The 12,560-nt window shown below is 52.7% G+C and overlaps 1 protein-coding gene and 2 non-coding genes across 3 annotated transcripts in view; 1 reads left to right on the top strand and 2 right to left on the bottom strand.

The window, feature by feature from the left end:
* Positions 1-12,560, top strand: part of LOC144833952 (uncharacterized) — a 75,821-nt gene that overhangs the window by 19,413 nt on the left and 43,848 nt on the right. The window lies entirely within an intron of this gene.
* LOC144780666 (small nucleolar RNA SNORD27) lies at positions 5,723-5,791 on the bottom strand. The gene has a single exon (XR_013600761.1). It is a non-coding gene; the product is annotated as a small nucleolar RNA SNORD27 (small nucleolar RNA).
* Positions 7,092-7,160, bottom strand: LOC144780655 (small nucleolar RNA SNORD27). Its single transcript, XR_013600760.1, has one exon. It is a non-coding gene; the product is annotated as a small nucleolar RNA SNORD27 (small nucleolar RNA).

A 12,560-nucleotide genomic window follows, 5' to 3' on the forward strand; every position in this document is an offset into this window, starting at 1 on the left:
ACCCCGTGAGCCCTAGGAACGCCCGCACTTCCGTCTGGGTCGTGGGGGCTTCCCTGGCTACGATCGCATCGATCTTGGGCTGTAGGGGGGCTACGAGGCCGCTTCCGACCTGGTGTCCGAGGTAGACTACGGACCCTTGTCCGATCTGGCACTTGCTTGCCTTAATGGTGAGACTGGCCCTCCTCAGGGCCGTCAGCACCGCCCAGAGGTGCTGGAGGTGCTCGGACCAGTGGGAACTGTAAACTGCGATATCGTCCAGATACGCAGTGCTGAACTCTTCCAACCCAGCCAGTACCTGGTTCACCAGCCTCTGGAAGGTGGCGGGGGCGTTTTTCATCCCGAAGGGCATCACCCGGAAATGGTAGTGACCATCCGGGGTGGAAAAAGCGGATCTCTCCCTAGCTCCTTCGGTAAGGGCGATCTGCCAGTATCCGGTGGTCAGGTCGAATGTGCTAAGGAAGCGAGCAGCCCTTAGGCGATCAGTAAGCTCGTCTGCTGGGGGGATGGGATGCGCATTGGTTCTGGTGACTGCGTTGAGCCCGCGGTAGTCAACGCAGAACCTCAGCTCGGGAACAGCACCGGGGGCGGCTGCCTTCTGAACCAGGACCACGGGGCTAGCCCATGGGCTGTCAGAGGCTTCGACCACTCCTAGGGCTACCATCTTTGATACTTCGGCCTTGATGCAGGCCCGGACTCGGTCAGGGACGCGGTAGGCTCTGTGCCGTACCGGTGGGCTGTCCCCGGTGTCCACGTCATGGACGCACCAGCTTGTGACGCCGGGGGTGAGGGAGAAAAGGTCCGAGAACTGTCCCAGTAACTGGCGACAGTCCTCGCGCTGCTCGGGAGAGAGGGAGGAGGAGAGACTCACTCCCTCTACGGAGCCATCTTTTTCTTTGGCTTGCAGGAGATCGGGGAGGGGCTCCGTTTCTTCTTCTTCTCCATCGTCCGTGGCGAGGAGCAAACTCAACTCGGACCGGGCAAAGTGGGGCTTGAGGCGGTTCACGTGGAGGACCCTCAAGGGGTTCCTGGGGGACTGCACATCGATGAGATAGGTCACCTGGCTCTTGAGCTCCACCACCTTGAAGGGCCCTGTCCACTTGTCTTGCAGGGCACAGGGCTCCACGGGGGCCATCACCCAGACCTGCTGTCCGGGTTGAAACTCGACCAGAGTGGCATTCTGGTCATACCACCGTTTCATTTCTTCTTGACTGGCCTCGAGGTTGGCCTCGGCCAGTTCTCGGAACTTCCTAGTGTGGTTCCGGAGGGCCAGAATGTATCGAAACACATCTGGAGGGGGCTCTGGGGCCGCCGTCTCCCAACCTTCCTTGACCAGGCTGAGGGGTCCTCGGATGGGGTGCCCGTAGAGGAGCTCGAAAGGGCTGAACCCCAGGGACTTCTGGGGGACTTCGCGGTACGCGAAGAGGCGACAGGGAAGGAGGACGTCCCACTTACACCTCAGGGGCTCTTCGAGACCCATGATCATTCCTTTAAGGGTCCGGTTGAATCGCTCCACCAGACCGTTACCCTGGGGGTGGTGAACTTGTAAGTCACCCCACATTGTTGCCAGAGGGACTTCATGTATTTCGAGATGAAGTTGGTCCCTCGGTCGCTGACGACTTCTCGGGGGAATCCCACCCGAGAGAAAATACCCATGAGGGCCCGCCCCACTACGGGGGCCGTCACCGTTCGGAGGGGAATGGCTTCGGGGTAGCGGGTGGCATGGTCCACCAAGACAAGGATAAAGCGGTGACCCAAGGAGGTCCTGGGGTCTAGGGGGCCCACAATGTCGATTCCCACCCTCTCAAAGGGTGTACTGACCATGGGGAAGGGTTGGAGGGGGGCCTTGCGCTTTCCTCCGCTCTTTCCCCTGGACTGACACGTGGGGCAGGACTTACAGTGGGCCTCCTCATCGGAGCGCATGCCCGGCCAGTAGAAGTGGGTGACCAGGCGATGATACGTTTTGTCTTGGCCCAAGTGTCCTGCCAGGGGCACGTCATGGGCCAAGTTTAGGAGAAAGCCGCGGAAGCGTAGGGGTACCACCAGCACTCAGGCTGACCCTAGCTCGGCAGACTTTTGTTCGCTGTACAAGAGGCCGTTTTCCCAATAGACAAAGTGGGAGCCAGACTGGTCATCGGCGGCCTGGGCGGCGGCCTGCTTCCGCGGCCCAACCAAGGATGGACAGGAGGTCTGTTCTAGGCAGAATTCTTCTCGGGACGGTCCTCCTTCCTGGCGCCACTGGGCCAGCTCAGGAAGGTCGTCCAAGCTCGGGGTCGGTTCGGCGTCAGGGCCGAGGGGACCTGCGCCGGGGGGGAAGCTCTCTCCGGGGAACAGCTCAGGGGTCTCAGAGGATTCGGGGACCTCGGGGTCCTCGGGGGTTGGCGGTGCGGTCTCATGATTCACCCCTTCAGGGGTAGCCACTCGGGCGGTCATCGACCAGGTGCTCACACAGGCCCATTCGGGCAGGCCCACCATCTCTAGGTGGGTCCTTTTCTCAACCCGCTTCCATGGGAAGCTCTCTAGATCGTTGCCGAGCAGGCAGTCCACGGGCATGTCTGAGCGGCCCGCCAATCGTAACTCTCCGGAGACGCCCCCCCACTCGAAACGGGACTTGAGCTATCCGGCAGGTGCGGACGGAGTTGTCAGCTGCGATCACCCGGCAGGAGATGTGGGGAACAATTTGGGCTTCGGTGACTAGGTGACGTTTGACTGCGGTGATACTGGCCCCGGTGTCTCGGAGCGCCCCTATGTGGTGGCCATTGACGGTCACCTGCTGTCGGTACTTTTCCGTGTTGTCGGGCAGGGCGGCTCCTGGGACCATCTCTCAATCTCCCAGGGAGACTAACATCATGGCGGCGGGGTCAGCTCCCTCGAACTCCTCTTCTCCCTCCTCTTCTAGGGCTACTGAGGTGATGCGCCGGGGGCCCTGCAGCAGCAGGTTTCTTGAACAAAGGGCAGCGGGGGTCATTGGCATAGTGCCCTGGTTGCTGGTAATGGTAGCAGGCTTGGCTGACTCTGGGCCCTGGCTTGGCTGGGGGGAACCCTGCGCGCGCTGTGGGAGGCGAGGTGCCGGGCTGGTTTCTGGGGGGACTGCGCGGGGACCCTATCTGTGATCCCCTCTGCCTATTCTGACTCGCCCCTCCCCTCTGGCAGGAAGATCCCTGTTCATGTCGAGTCGGCTCAGGTCGTGATGGCGGTCTCGATGGTCCAGCCGGACCAGAGTACTCCTCGAGCCGCGACGAGGTCAGCAGGGCTCGATCTGGAGAAGTTCGTGAGGAGCCGCGACAGCGTCAGCAGGGCTCGGAGGGTTGCAGGTTCAAGCTTGAGCCACGACAGCGTCAGCAGGGCTCAGGTGGTCTTAGAGAGGACGAGCCGCGACAGCGTCAGCAGGGCTCCGAGGTCTTAGAGAGGACGAGCCGCGACAGCGTCAGCAGGGCTCCCGTGGTCTTAGAGAGGACGAGCCGCGACAGCGTCAGCAGGGCTCAGGTGGTTCAGTTCCGTGTTGCAAAGAAGGAGCCGCGACAGCGTCCGCAGGGCTCAGCGATGCAAGGTTGAGTTTGTCTCAGGGTCAGCCGCGATCAGATCAGCAGGGCTTCAGGTCCAAGATACAACTGCCCGCTAGTTGTCAGGCGGGCCCAGATATAGTCCATTGGCCCTTTGATGTCCGGACCCTCGCCGGCGGAGGTCTCATGCCCTGGGGGCTGGTCGTTGGCGAGGTCCGGCGGTTGGCTCTTTGATCCTTTGAAAAGATGGGTCCGGGATATCCCAGACGCCCAGCGGGTCTGGAGCCAGCACTCGGGGAGGCCAGAGGTGCGATCGAAACTGGCCCACAGGGGGAGGCCAAAGGTGTGACAGATACCAGTCTCTCAGGGGAGGCCGGAGGTGCCATTGAAACTCCCTGCCTTATCTCACTCGGGGAGCCCTTTACCCCCCAGCCGGGACTGGCGTACCTTTGAAGTCAGGGTTTCGCTGGGGCCGGGGTCACGCTAGGCCCAGGAAGACAGGGATCTCGGGAAGGGAAAATGGCTGCCGGGCCTTGTGGGGCATGCAAGGTTAGGCGCTCGGAGCCGGGAGTGGAACGGGATAGGCAGGCCTGGTCGGGGGGTTACGGGGATCTGGGCTTAACGGGAGTAGGACGACCAGGCTCGGGGTGCAGGCTACACTAACGGGGATGCTGCGCAGGGGACTCAGGGTACAGGCCTACGCTCACAGGGTGTGGAGGGACAGAGGCGAACCACGCCACAAGGCCGGGTCCAACAATGTGTGTGCGCGCGCAGCAGGGCACAATGCCTGTGTAATTGTGCAGCATTGAAGATGTGGTTAAGAAATATCTGGTTTGTTACATTAATCCATTTATAAATGAGGTGTGAGGCTGTACCAGTGAGAGCTGGAGTTTGTGTCACATATGTGAGTACGCAATTGAATGGACTTTTTAAAGAGCAATTTTTTTGTGTCCGTGTTTGTTGCAAACATTTGGTGTGTGTGTTGCAAGCATTTTATCAAAGACAAGCCTGTCTGCTCCCAGGCACACCTGGCTGCCACCACTGGGACCAGAAGTCAGGTAGTATACTCAATATTCTCATATTCTGCATAAGATCTAAAGTCTTTCAGGTACACAGATTTTAGTATCTCCCCCATGTTTGTTCCGTTTTTAGAGGCAAATGGCGTGTATGCCAGCCACACATATAGAGTAATCTGGTATTTAACAGCCCTCACTTTGGACCAACAAACAATAAGACTCTTCTAGATCCTCAGATTGAGGAATCGTTAAAAGCGGCTTTACTAAACCCACCCTCCCTAGGCAAAGATAAGGTGGAAATACTCTAATTATTAGAATCTTCTAAGCTGGATATCCTGTTCTTAACTGAAACCTGGTTGTCAGAGGAATCTACTCCAGATCTCCAGAAGCCATTCCCGAAGATAACCAAAAGAGAACAAGCTGAGAGAAAGGAGGTGAGATATCAGCAATTATTCACCTGTGGATTCACACATCTCTTTTACAAATTAATCAAACTGAAGGGGTAGATCTGCTTTCCTTTCTCAAGTTTCGAATTGATGACGGCAACTTGGTCCCTAAAGATAATGAATTTGCTGATTTAATAATGTTGAATTTACACCAACACATTACATGCTCAGATCTTATAAAATGAAATCCCTTAGATCTGATCTGGGTGTATAATTCGAATTGACTGAATATAATCATCCTTCCTTGCATATGGTCCAATCAGTATTTGATCAGCGTTTGTATTCCGGTAGATTTTTAACTTGATCCACAAGCAGGAAATGAAACCACACACACATGGCGATACATTAATACAGAGCCAGTGTTATCAAAACTTTCACACCCCTCCCCCCTCTTCCCATCAATTGAAGACTTTCTCTCCAAAGAAAAACAAGCATTTACAATGCAATGGTTTTGCCTCTGTTAAAGTGCACCCTGGCCGCTTTGCCACCATCAGAACTCCACCATGCTATGAGTGTTCTTCACAGATGTTCAGACGAACGAGACTTAAAACATCATGTGGAGGTCAAGAAATATCAGGCCCCTGTTCTCCCATCCTGACTGACGAGCACTTACCATTGTAGTGTCAATAGAAGGAGCCTCAACCTGGAGGGAAAAAAACACACAAGTTGTTAGTCGTGTGAGCAGTACCAGCCAATAAGCATCCAAGTGGTTCTCTTGCTCAGGACACCATTTTCTGGGCATCGCCTGCCCTTTCATTCTGTTCTCAGATTAAAGATGGCATCCCTATACAGTCAGCCATATGCTTGTCTATAGAATTCATCACGGAACAGAACCCTTGGGAGTGCATTAAATGCAGAAGAATGAATTCTGGGCAACTGGCTTGGCCTCATAATTTAGTCAGTAACCGATTATACAGTACATCAAACCAGACTAACAAATAGCACATAACTGGGTGCTGGAGATGGAATTCTTAAAACCCCAGCTCTGTGCCATGTACGAAAAAGATCCCCATTGAATGAATTTATTGCAGAACCTGCCCAATTCTACGAGTGGCAAAACACACAAGATGGACAGAATGTTGCACAATGGCAAAACATTCACCCCCAGTCACAGATCTGGGTTAAAAAACAATCGTTATTTTGCTCACCAAGCCACCCCAGTTCAGACATGGCCATATGCAATGTGAGTGTTTGGTTCAGATGCTATTACCACCCCCTTTTGTACCGCTTCCTTTGCCATAAGTTGGCAGGGTATGCTCAGACGCAAGTCCCTTGCCCACTTTGCCACTGGATTCAAGCAAGCCTGGGTGAAGACGGCTGAAATGCCAGAAACAGTCCTCGAAAGCCTGTTTCCGGTCCAGGGAAGGCATGGCTTGGTAGTTCGGGCTGGACTGTTCCCATGAGGCACAGGGTCAGACTGATTTGCATATGGCCATGTCTGAACTGGGTGGCAGTGGGCTAAAAAACGGTGATGGATTAAACCCAGATCTGTTGACTGGGTGCGAGTGTTTGATTGGTTAAGATGCTCCGTCCATCACCACCCCCTTTTGTACCAATTCTACGAGTGGAGATAAAAATAATGTAGAGCAGTTACCTTTTATATTATTTCTCGCCTGCAGAGGAAAGGCCTGTGTGCTTTGAACAACTCAAAATGGTCAACAACGTTGCTTTCACCCACGCAGCTCAAACCTCGACGGGTTGTTTAAGAAGCTCGACATAAGTAGTTGTTTCCAAAAGTACTTATTTTACAAATGTCACAAGTGAGCCATTCCTCATTTGCATAGGGTAAACCACAAAGCATGAAAACCAATGATATGGAGGTGCACAAACTTACCTGGAGAGTCAGCAGGGTTGTGTATCGCGCTTTGCAGCAGGAGGGCGAGGCCTGAAAGCAAAATTGGATGCATTAGTTTCTTCGACACAACCAGTCCTACTCATAAACAGGGCAACTATCTGACGATACATCACTAAAGGTCAGCTATTTGCTTGTTAATCATCGCTTAAGGCACTTTAAACTACAGAGTGGTTTATTACTACATTCTAGGGAGTTAGTGTGAGCATTACGAGCCACCAAGTGGTTCTTGCCCATGACACCATTGTCTGGACATCGCCCGCCCCTTCATTATTCTGTTCTCAGATTAAAGATGGCATCACTATACAGTCAGCCATATGCTTGTCTATAGAATTCATCACGGAACAGAACCTTTGTAGCGAGTGCATTAAACGCATAGAAGACTGAATTTTGAGCTACTAGTTCGACGTAATAATTTAAAGTCAGTTGATTACAGAACGTAAAACTGGACTAAGAAATGGCACATGACTGGGTGCGTCCGACATGCTGGCTCTCACCTCGGTGCCATGTGAAAAAGATACGCATTGAATAAATTTACTGCATAACCTGCCAAATTCTACGAGGGGAGCGCCGTTATATTATTCCTCGTCTGAAAAGAAGGCCTGTACTCTTAAACACTCTAAAATGGTCAAAAATATTGTTGCTTTTGAGCCACGCAGCTCAATCCTCGGTACGTTGTTTAAGACGCTTGACATAAGTAGTTAACGCTAATTGCTCAATAGTGTGGGGCAGGGGCGGCTGGTGACATTTGAAAGTGGTGGGGCGTAAACTAATTTGCATATTGCACCGCAGCGAGCGAGCCCGAACCACCTTGCATCCATCCATACATCATTCATGCATCCACCCATCCATCCACCCACCCACCCATCCATCCACCAATTCTGCATCCATCCTGCATCCATCATTCATTCATGCATCCACCCATCCATCCAGCATCCATCATTCATTCATGCATTCACCCATCCATCCATCCTGCATCCATCATTCATTCATGCATCCACCCATCCATCCATCCACCCATCCATCCATCATTCATTCATGCATCCATCCATCCACCCATCCATCCATCCACCCATCCATCCATCCATCATTCATTCATGCATCCATCCATCCACCCATCCATCCACCCATCCATCCACCCATCCATCCATCCATCCACCCATCCATCCTGCATCCATCATTCATTCATCCACCCATCCAGCATCCATCCTGCATCCATCATTCATTCATGCATCCACCCATCCATTCATCCACCCATCATTCATCCATCATCCATCCATCCATCCACCCATCCTTCATCCATCATTCATTCATGCATCTACCCATCCATCCAGCATCCATCATTCATTCATTCACCCATCCATCCATCCTGCATCCATCATTCATTCATGCATCCACCCATCCATCCATCCACCCATCCATCCATCCATCATTCATTCATGCATCCATCCATCCACCCATCCATCCATCCATCCACCCATCCATCCACCCATCCACCCATCCATCATCCATCCTGCATCCATTCATGTGTCCACCCATCCATCCACCCATCCTGCATCCATCATTCATTCATGCACCCATCCATCTAACCATCCATCCTGCATCCATCATTCATTCATCCACCCATCCATCCATCCACCCATCCACCCATCCAGCATCCATCCATCATTCATTCATGCATCCATCCATCCACCCACCCATCCATCCACCCATCCATCATCCATTCCTGCATCCATTCCTGCATCCATTCATGCATCCACCCATCCATCCACCCATCCATCCATCCACCCATCCAGCATCCATCCATCATTCATTCATGCATCCATCCATCCACCCACCCATCCATCCACCCATCCATCATCCATTCCTGCATCAATTCCTGCATCCATTCATGCATCCACCCATCCATCCATCCATCCATCCATCCATCCTGCATCCATCATTCATTCATGCACCCATTCATCCACCCTGCATCCATCCTGCATCCATCATTCATCCACCCATCCTGCATCCATCATTCATTCATGCACCTATCCATCCATCCATCCACCCATCCATCCTGCATCCATCATTCATTCATGCACCCATCCATCCATCCATCCACCCATCCATCCTGCATCCATCATTCGTTCATGCACCCATCCATCCATCCACCCATCCATCCTGCATCTATCATTCATTCATGCACCCATCCATCCATCCACCCATCCATCCTGTATCCATCATTCATCCACCCATCCAGCATCCATCCTGCATCCATCATTCATTCATGCATCCACCCATCCATTCATCCACCCATCATTCATCCATCATCCATCCATCCATCCACCCATCCTGCATCCATCATTCATTCATGCACCCATCCATCCACCCTGCATCCATCCTGCATCCATCATTCATTCATCTACCCATCCACCCATCCTGCATCCATCCTGCATCCATCATTCATTCATGCATCCACCCATCCACCCATCATTCATCCTGCATCCATCATTCATGTATTTTTATGACCATATAACTTGCACACAGCTTGTCAGTGTTTAATACCCGTCTCGAACCTTGTACTCCAGCACCAATGATACATGATTAATATTAATTGTTTTTAAAAACATGTATTTATTCGACACCAATTTCACACCTTAGTGGGAACATCATTTTTATTTGTTTTTTAAAATATCTATTTATTTAACACCAAAGTAAGTCATGTATACATTTTTATGGTTCGATAAGAGGCTCGAACCTGGTTTCCCAGCACCAAAGTCGGCCGTGCTATCTGTCAGGGGTTATGTAACCGGGCTATGTAGTGACCAGCCAATCCTATTGGCTGGGGGGCACCATGACTCCTCGCCCAGTCGCCCTGTGTAACCCCGGGGGCTGCGGCCCGCCCCCTGGTCCTCTCTCTAAGGGGGAATTCACAAGAAAACGATCTGCGCATGCGCGGGCATGTTTGTGCCCAAAAATACACTTGCGCAGCTGCAGCAGCCCGATCCACCCCCCCCCCCTGCGCACTCAGAAAAGGTCGGGTGTCTCCCGGTTTCCCGGCCGGCAGATAGCGCGATTTTTTTAAATAATTGTGTTTGGCTTCTAGTGACGACGTGGTGGGTCCATGGGGCTTAGTGGGGCTTCGCCCCTACGCCCCAATGGACGCACCGCGCCTGGTGTGGGGAACCCAACAATACATTAATGTCAGAAGAGCGCCCCCTCACGAGACAAATCTTTAACACCTGCGCAAACTCCGAGTCCATCGTGACAGGAAGGTACACAAACTTACCTGCAGAGTCAGCCGGGTTGTGCATCACGCTTTGCAGCAGGAGCGCAAGGCCTGAAAGCAAAAAAAGGAAGCATAAGAGTTTCACCGACAAAATTAGTTCTTATCTAAAAGCATAAAAGGTGGAGAAGCGTGGCTCAGTGGTTAGAGGCGGCAGACCCGGAAGCTGAGATCGGCCGTGGACCAGGGTTCGATTCCCCGCCTCGGCGGGTCTCGGGCTCAAAAATTCCACGGACTCGACAATTCTCGCTCCGGTGCCTACTCGACTCACGGGGTCACACTCTGCGACTCTGGGCAATAGCTTGCTTAATCTCCACTACGGCCCCTCGCGGCGGGATGCCTGGCTTTCACCTTGTGGATACCCTGCCGGGGTATCTCACAGGGGAATACCAGGACGGGTTCCCTAAGCAAGCGCCTTGATGCCTTCGGGTGATACGTGCGCTATATAAGTCGCAATACATTTACACAGAGCAACTAGCTCAGCGTTAGGGTACATCACAAAAGGTCAGCTATGTGCTTGGTAAACATCATCGCTAGACAGTCTTAAGGCACTTATACTACCGAGTGATTACTAAATTTTAGGTCCACACCTCAAATTGCTTGCAGCTTAACATACCTTGTTTTAGCCGTTCCGACATGTGGAAAGTCAATTATAAATCATGGAATGACACAGATTCTCACGACAAAATAAAATAACTCGTTACCCCCTCATGGGTCCTCCCCGTCCCAGTCCTAACAACGTGAGGCAGTCCTGCCTCAACCCAGCCAATCACAACGCCAGTATTTCTTTACTACATAAGCCCCGCCCACCTACCGCCATGCCTGTTTTTTTTCTGCTCCAACGGCTGTCGGAACGCTGGTACTCCCGGTTCCGGTCCCTGGATCCAGTTTCCCTTGGTGGCGGTTCCGTGAGTTTTTCATCTGTGTTTTCATTGAAACTGTTGTTTTCATGTTGTATTGCACGGCTCGGCCGCTCCGGTTTCCGGTCGGCCGGGCTCCTGTTCTGGGGGTCAGGTACGCTCCCCGCTCATGTGCTGGGCTGGGGCGGGGAGTTTTAATGGTGTCCTGTCCTCGGGTCGTTCCGGCGCTGCTGCACTATCGCAGCGTCTGGCCCCCGCGGCCATTCTCTTTTTGACTTGTGGTTGTGGGTGGAGACGTCAGGGCTGCCCTCTTATATTTCATTCTTCAACACACCTTTGCGTGATTGGTTGATTGGGGGCAGTATTTATTGGAGGTTGCTGGGCACTTCCTTTGTTGTGGTGATTTCCTGTTTGGTTGCTTCTGGGTTTTTGCCACCATGAGTGAGGGGGCTTCTTCTCCTGTGCCGGCTAAGGCTGTTTCCAAGCAGCATAATGTTCAGGATCTACAGGAGGACGACGTCTTGCAGATTTCTAGAGCTGATTTGCGTGACTTGATTGATTCTGCGGTCCAGTCTGCGCTGCTTGAGCCTGCGGCTAAGCGGGCTAAGGATGATGAGGATGAACTGGACAATTCCCCTAAGGGAAAGTACATCCAGGGCAAGGTTTTTTCGGACATGCTGGTGCATATTCGAGAGGTGCTTGGGTTTGACCCTAAAACCCTGTCTGAAGATGGGTTTTACACACAGTATAGTTCCTCTGTGGTGGATGACCTCCCCTTCCATGATGTCCTGAAGGATATCCTCACGAAAGAGTGGCTGGAGGTGGATAAGCAGGGTATTCCGCGATTCCTGGGGAAGCGATATCGCCTGGCGGACTTTGATTCCCAGTTTCCTGCGATTCCGAAGGTCAATTCTCTTTTGTCTTCTATGGCTTCCTCCTCTTCCTCTTTATCTTCGGAGGAGGCTTCCCTGTCTGATCCGGTGGAGCGTAAGGTGGAATCTGCACTCAAGCGTTCTTATGCCGCTTCTCATTTTGGGGTGCGTGCTAGCACTTATGCGGCCTATGCGTCACAGGTCCTGCTCAAGGATTTCGAGAGGCTGTTTGACTGTCTTCAGGATCATGGGGACCCTACTCCTGTGTTGGCTCAAATTGAGGTTTTGGCGCAATTCCTGTCAGATGTCACTTTTGATTCCTTGTGGGCTTTCTCCTCGGCTGCTGGGGCGGCGGTGGCTGGGAGGAGGTCTCTGTGGACTAAGCCATGGCGTCTTGATGCTGCTCAGAAGTCTTTGGTCCATAAACTGCCTTTTGAGGGTCCTCGTCTCTTTGGGGATGCCTTGAATTCGATGGTGCAGCGCTCTGCGGAGGAGAAGAAGTTGTTGAAGCCTTTTCAGCCTGCTCCTAAGAAAAGGTCTTTCTTCCAGAAGCAGGGATTTCAGGGGGTTTTGTCCTCTTAGCCCTTTCGTGGTCGGGCCCGTGGTCGGGGGGCCGCGTTCCATTATAAATCCCGGCCTCATCAGCAACAGCAGCAGCAGCTGCAGCAGCCTCCCTCTGGTGCTGGACAAAAGTGACTATGCCGCTGTGGGGGCTCGTCTCCATTTGTTTCTGGACCGTTGGTCAG

Source organism: Lissotriton helveticus, chromosome 1_1, assembly GCF_964261635.1.
Source record: "Lissotriton helveticus chromosome 1_1, aLisHel1.1, whole genome shotgun sequence".
Lineage (NCBI taxonomy): Eukaryota > Metazoa > Chordata > Amphibia > Caudata > Salamandridae > Lissotriton > Lissotriton helveticus.